At 42.8% G+C, this 6,113-nt stretch overlaps 1 protein-coding gene across 1 annotated transcript in view; it reads left to right on the top strand.

The window, feature by feature from the left end:
- Positions 1–6,113, top strand: part of LOC110538141 (LIM and SH3 domain protein 1) — a 44,528-nt gene that overhangs the window by 949 nt on the left and 37,466 nt on the right. The window lies entirely within an intron of this gene.

The raw sequence follows: 6,113 nt of genomic DNA, 5'->3' as shown, positions 1-6,113 counted from the left end.
TACCTGTCTGTGTGGATGTGATTGTGAAAGACTAACGTTAGCTAGCGTGCTCTTTTGATTTGTTGATAAACGTTTAGCTAACTAGCTAATTAGGTTTACTAGTTATGTTATCTAGCTAACTAGACGTTTAAATTCTGATATATATTTTTTTATATCATATTTGCCACGTTGGATTTTCACAGATTTCAATGCTTGAACGAAGTGTTTCCTGTTTTCACCACAAACAAGCCAGTTTCGCTCGCTGCGTTAACGTCTGGTTAGCTAGCTAACGTTATCAAATACAGAAATGTCGTTAGCATTGCCATCAGCCAAATATCAGACCAGTCAGTGTCAGATTGTGATTGATGGCATACAACGATCAATTATGATTAACTAGTTTGCTGGTCACTAAAGATGAACTTTTACTCCATTGCATTGTGAAATCTATCTTACTAGGTTAGCCCAAATTGTTCATTTCAGTTCTAGCTAGCGAGATTAATGAGTATGTTCGTGATTTCAAAGTTAGTTGCTAACGTTAGTTTCAGTTCTCACCAAATCCAAAAATTAACATGTGACGCGTTACCATCGCGAATTGCATAGCCAGAACTTCCTGGTGTAATTTGTGTCAGTGTCAATTTGACTCAAGCTAAGCATCTTGGTTTTTCAGGTTGGAACAATCATTTGGGGTTGTTCAGTTGCAATAGAGTGCCTTATCAAAATCCACTGTTTACTAGCAGCTCACACAAGCTACTCCGGATAAGGAAGTGTAATCTATCAGGGTGTGGAAGATTTAAAACTCAAATGGAACAGAGCCATGCTTCACACGTTAAGGGAAATTGTCAATACTTAAAAAAAAAGTCAACACAATGTCACAACCATCTGTGTGAGGGCTTTGTGTGCACGCACAGGCTAGCAAGTGTAATATAAAACAGTCACTCTACTATGGTGGTCTTGTCTGTTTAGTCTCTTGTCACTCAGTACTGCAGTAACACATGTTCTGCAGCATGTTGTCTTGTGTAGCTCATTGTTATTTATGCTGTCAACGGAAACGACACTACCTTTATGGCACATGTAGCCAAGTGGTTAGAGCGTTGGACTAGTAACCAAAAGGTTGCTGGATCGAATCCCCGAGCTGACAAGGTAAAAAATCTGACGTTCTGCTTTGAGCAAGGCAGTTAACCCACTGTTCCCCGGGCATGGTAGACGTGGTTGTCAATTATGGCAGCCCACGTGAACCTCTCTGATTCAGAGGGGTTGGGTTAAATGCGGAAGACACATTTCAGTTGAATACCTAGTCAGGTGTACAACTGCATGCATCTCCCTTTCCCTTACACTCTTGTCAATCAAGCTGAACCACACAATCCCTGTACCCACTTCTTTTTGCACACAGGATAGGCCAAGGCTATAATAATCACATATTCTCATGCGGTCCCTCTTTGTGTAATTTGAAGGTCCGTTACTTTTGCTGCCAGAGCGCACTGAGCAGAGTGCACATTGCATTACTCTAGTGGAGAATGTGGGCGGGGTCACCCTTTGTGATGAGAGAAGGATGCATAGGCATTTTCTACACACTCTCAGCGAAGTGATGCCGGGGGGGGGGTTACAAATTGTCTACTGGACATTGGGAAGGCCTTGTGGAGTCGACCATAAGTAGGTATAATCTATTTGGGTCGATAGATGGAGCGTCTGGTGAGAGGTGATAGCGCACATTACCAGACATCAGAGATGCCAATACTTTTTTTGATTTGATTTTTGGGTTTGAACTCTTCATACTTCCTGTTGCGAAAGAACAAGGCCCTATTTATTGTTGTCCAACAGGATGGAGATGAAATTGACAACCCTGACCTTGGATTGAAATGTAGATCCTAAAATAAAACTATCCCGTACATATTCATGTGAACTGTTTCTGGGTGTTCTGGCTAGAAATCAGGTGAATTGAACATTAAGCAGAACCGCCGCCGTGTTCTCTGGGAAATCGTGAGCACGCTGCCCCGAAGCAGCGCACATTCCGGCAGACAGACACTCCCATAAAAATGTGCTCTGTCAGAGGCCTGCTGTGCTGCCTGTCTCCCCCTCTGAGCCCAGGGAGCGTCTGTCTGTCTTAGCTGCTATTCCGCATCAGCGCTCTCCTCCTCAGACATGAAAACAACCTCCCTATTCCCCTTCTGGGCACTGGCTGCCCTTCTCGTTTGTTTAAACCAGACAAGGCCAGCCGTGACGGGCGGCAGTTTTTCCAGTCTGGTTCAGGTGAAGGCAGCCAGGGTAGTCAAGGCTGCAGCGTGCGGTTCCCTCGGTGACCGCTGAATACTAGCTTACCTGACAAACTGTCTTCTTGTGTAATGTATGGGGCTGTGCTGTGGAGAAGCTGGGTCATAGATGCTAGTTTGTCTGCCACTCTGCATTTCATTATGGTGGGACGGGGCTGGGATCTGCAGGGGGAGGGGGCACCTGAGGTTGAGGGGTAAAGACAGGAAATGTTATGTGAGACTTAAGAGATTAGGCATACTTATCTGTCTTGCTTTCAATATGTTGACGTTGCCTGTTCAGTAATGCAGTACTATGCTTCAGAGGTTTTTGACAAGTCCTCCTAGCTATCGAAACAGATGAGTGATCTTGAGGACCAGGGGCCTCACTGTAAGGGTTATGTTAACTGCAGGAGATGGGAGTTTGCCAGATAGTAGGTTATTCATAACCATAGTGCTGACTGTACACACTATGCAAACCTGGTTTAACCAAGCCTGGAAACATGGCTGTGTGCATATTGGATTTGTTTGACTGTGTGCAAGACAGATGATAATGTGTGCGTCTGTGTTTCTGAGTTCTGAGAGTCTGTCATATTGATGGAATGATTTCCTGTGTGGGAGATTCTGTATACAGGTAATCGCATACTCAATATGTGCCTTCTACCCTGTGTCTGTGACTCGTGCCTCTACTTTTTTTTCATTTGGGTGGACGTTCTCTTTCTCCCTACGGGCAACCCGTTCTGCAAGGACTCTGCCTGCCTGCTTTATCAATATTTCATTGACATAAATACCACTATACGTCTGCTCTGTGGCTTCAAACGTGTGTACCTGGGTGTGAGCGGCCCAGGCAGTAGGGGGAAGGCTTTATCTGTTTCTGCCCAGCAGGGAAGAAGCTCACAGATAAGTTCCTCTCCTCTTTGAAAAGCAGAACCCCCGCAGGTAGAGGGGGAGAGTAGGGAGAGAGAAACCCGTGATCTTCTTCAACTCTGGAAGAAGGGCTGGTTCAGGGAGGGGAAGCGTGCACATAAGGTCCTAAAGAAGAATAAAACAAAGTCTCTTGTCTCCTGTTCCGGCTCAAATATCGGCTCTTAACGTGCAAGGTAACATGTCGGAACGCGTAGATAAGCTAACTTGATAAAAGCTCTTTAAAAAGATCATTCAATGTCACAGCCTTGGATTTTTGGTTTAGGACTCAGTTTTACTGATTTTCTATATATAAGCCGTAGCTTACATTAGGGCTGGGCGGTATACCGTATTTTACTATATATCTTGGCCAGGTCGCAGTTGCAAATGAGAACTTGTTCTCAACTAGCCTACCAGTTTAAATAAAGGTGAAGTAAATTTTTTAAAATGATTATGAAAGTTAGATTGCAATCACCATATAAAGTCTAAAGAAGAAAAAGTCTGGAAGCAGGTGCGATGACTAGAAATTATACGGTTGACCCTTTTATGTGTGGATTAATTGTCGGAGGAGAGGACCTTGTGGATTTCAGGTAAAATAACAATTCAACGTTTATATCCCAGGACAAATTAGCTAGCAACAGCAAGCTAGCTAAATAGAACAAATTAACTAGCAGCTGCAAGCTAGCTAGCTAAATTGCCATAAATGTTTAATGGTTTTCGACCTGTCCCCAAATTAATATAATTGTTTCAGAGTTTGTTTTGGTATTTCCACCTGCGTGTCGTGATCACGTTTGGTCTGTGGGGGACAAAATCAATTTGCGTGAGTCCGATTTGGGTATGGTGTTATTTTTGCAGGGTAGAGGTTAAAATAAAAAGACTTGAGAAAATGGTGTGCATAAACAGGCGAAGCAAGGCTCACCTCATCAGTGACATTCATTCAAGGTGCATTTTAGATGATCAAATTGTGTGTCAATTATTATTATTATTATTTTTCCTGTTTAAAATGATTTAATTAAGACTAAACGCAAATATATAAAGTATGTAGAACGGGCGGCAGGTAGCCTAGTGGTTAGAGCATTGGACGTGTAACCGAAAGGTTGCAAGATCAAATCTCCGAGCTGACAAGGTAAAAATCTGTCATTCTGCCCCTGAACAAGGCAGTTAACCCACTGTTCTTAGGCCGTCATTGAAAATAAGAATTTGTTCTTAACTGACTTGCATAGTTAAATAAAGGTAAAATATTTTTTTTTAGAAAAGATTATGGACCTATATATTTTCAAATAATTGAATCTTTGAGAACTAACAATCAATGAAAGCTAGACAGTAAGGGAGAATTGACCATTCCAAAAAGAATTGATTTAGCAGTGTAGATTTTATGTTTTAGCAGAAGAACACTGCATTAGCCATGGCAAAATGCATAACATTGCAGAAAATTGGTTTATAACAGCAACATTTTCTCATCTCTATGGTAGAATATGTAGAATTGCAGGAAAATGGCTTTAAAAAAGCAAACATTTCTCTCAGTTCCATAGGTAAGTAGGCCGTCGTTGTAAATAAGAACTTGTTGTTAACCGGCTTGCCTAGTTAAATAAAGGTCAAATACAAAAATGTCTTAACATAAATGTGTAGAATTGCAGGAATTTGGCTTAGAATGCTAAAAGAAGTATGAAAAAAATCTGCCGCACTAACAATCTACTGCGACACCCATCACCGTAAGCTCCTTTTGATCCAGACACAACCCTGCATGGTACAATGTCTTACTTAGGTCAAAGGTCAGAATGCATTCTGTTGACTGAACCAACAGATACCGCCACCATCATGTTAAGGCAAGCTGAGAGGTCAAACTCAACTCCTCCCCTGTAGCTGAGTCATGTCCACTCCCCCGCTCATCATCTTGGCTGATGCAGTCACACCCCTACAGGCACATGCCTCATACACTGTTGCTCTGCAAAAAACATATGCAAAACCCATCTCTCTCCAAATAGCCCCCCCCCCTAGCTATCTCATCAGGATCAACAGTGCCAACTCTCTGCACGCTAGTCTGCCTACTGCCTGTCAGCACTGACTGGACCGTTCTACAGACACTGTTTATAACAGGCTTATTCAAATACACGGCGTCAATGACTAACACTGATGATCTGTCAGTTGATCTTATTCAAATAGGCCTTTCTGATACGGTCATGTAATTCAATGTTTTTCCACTGAAATGAGCTTAGGTCTATTTAAATGGTTGGGCAAAATTTAGATGGAATATATTTTAAAATCTGATTAATGTTGTGAGCGGTTTTTCCAGCCAGTCGCCTCCATTTGTGACTCAGATCAGAGGCAGAGTCCATGGTGGAGTCAGTCACCTGAGGTAGTGACTCACGCGTTCCTTCCCTGGTCAGGTGACTTGGTAAGGTAGTTAGTTCTCTGCTCTGTATGTGAGTCTATGGAACTGGGACACCCATTGCTCTCAATACTATGGTGCTATTAATAGGAATACAGAGAGATTTGATTTTCCTGTTCTCTGTGTGTGAGATGGGGGATTTAGGAAAAGACTGTGGAAAAGGGACTGTTCAGACCAACTGTAAATTCACAGTTCAAGCTGGGTGTGGGCTTCCTGTCCAGAAACAAGTGAGTCAACATTCTACCAAAATGCTCTGAGTCTCTCAGCTCTCCACTATCGGGGATTTCAGAATGGTTTGGTGCCGGGCAGGCGGTGTCTCTGTCTAAGCACACTACAGCAGATCTCCCCACACACACCACAAGTGGTCTGTTGATGCGTGTTAAGTGCATATTTTAGCAAGTGCTGTGCTTCTCCCACTGGCCAACATAAGCGGTTGAGTGTGGTAAAAGCAAACACATCAGGTAGGTCAATCATTAACAGTGGGTTTTAGTGAGTTAGTGCAGCATTTCCCAAACTCGGTGTACATTTTTGGTTGCCCCAACAGTACACAGTAGAGGTCGACCGAGTATGATTTTTCAATGCCGATTATTGGAGGACCA

Source organism: Oncorhynchus mykiss, chromosome 12 (assembly GCF_057628025.1).
Source record: "Oncorhynchus mykiss isolate SJ-2025 chromosome 12, ASM5762802v1, whole genome shotgun sequence".
In the NCBI taxonomy this organism is placed as follows: domain Eukaryota; kingdom Metazoa; phylum Chordata; class Actinopteri; order Salmoniformes; family Salmonidae; genus Oncorhynchus; species Oncorhynchus mykiss.
The sequence above is the reverse complement of the archived record's forward strand: the minus strand, read 5'-3'. Positions and strand labels throughout refer to the sequence as shown.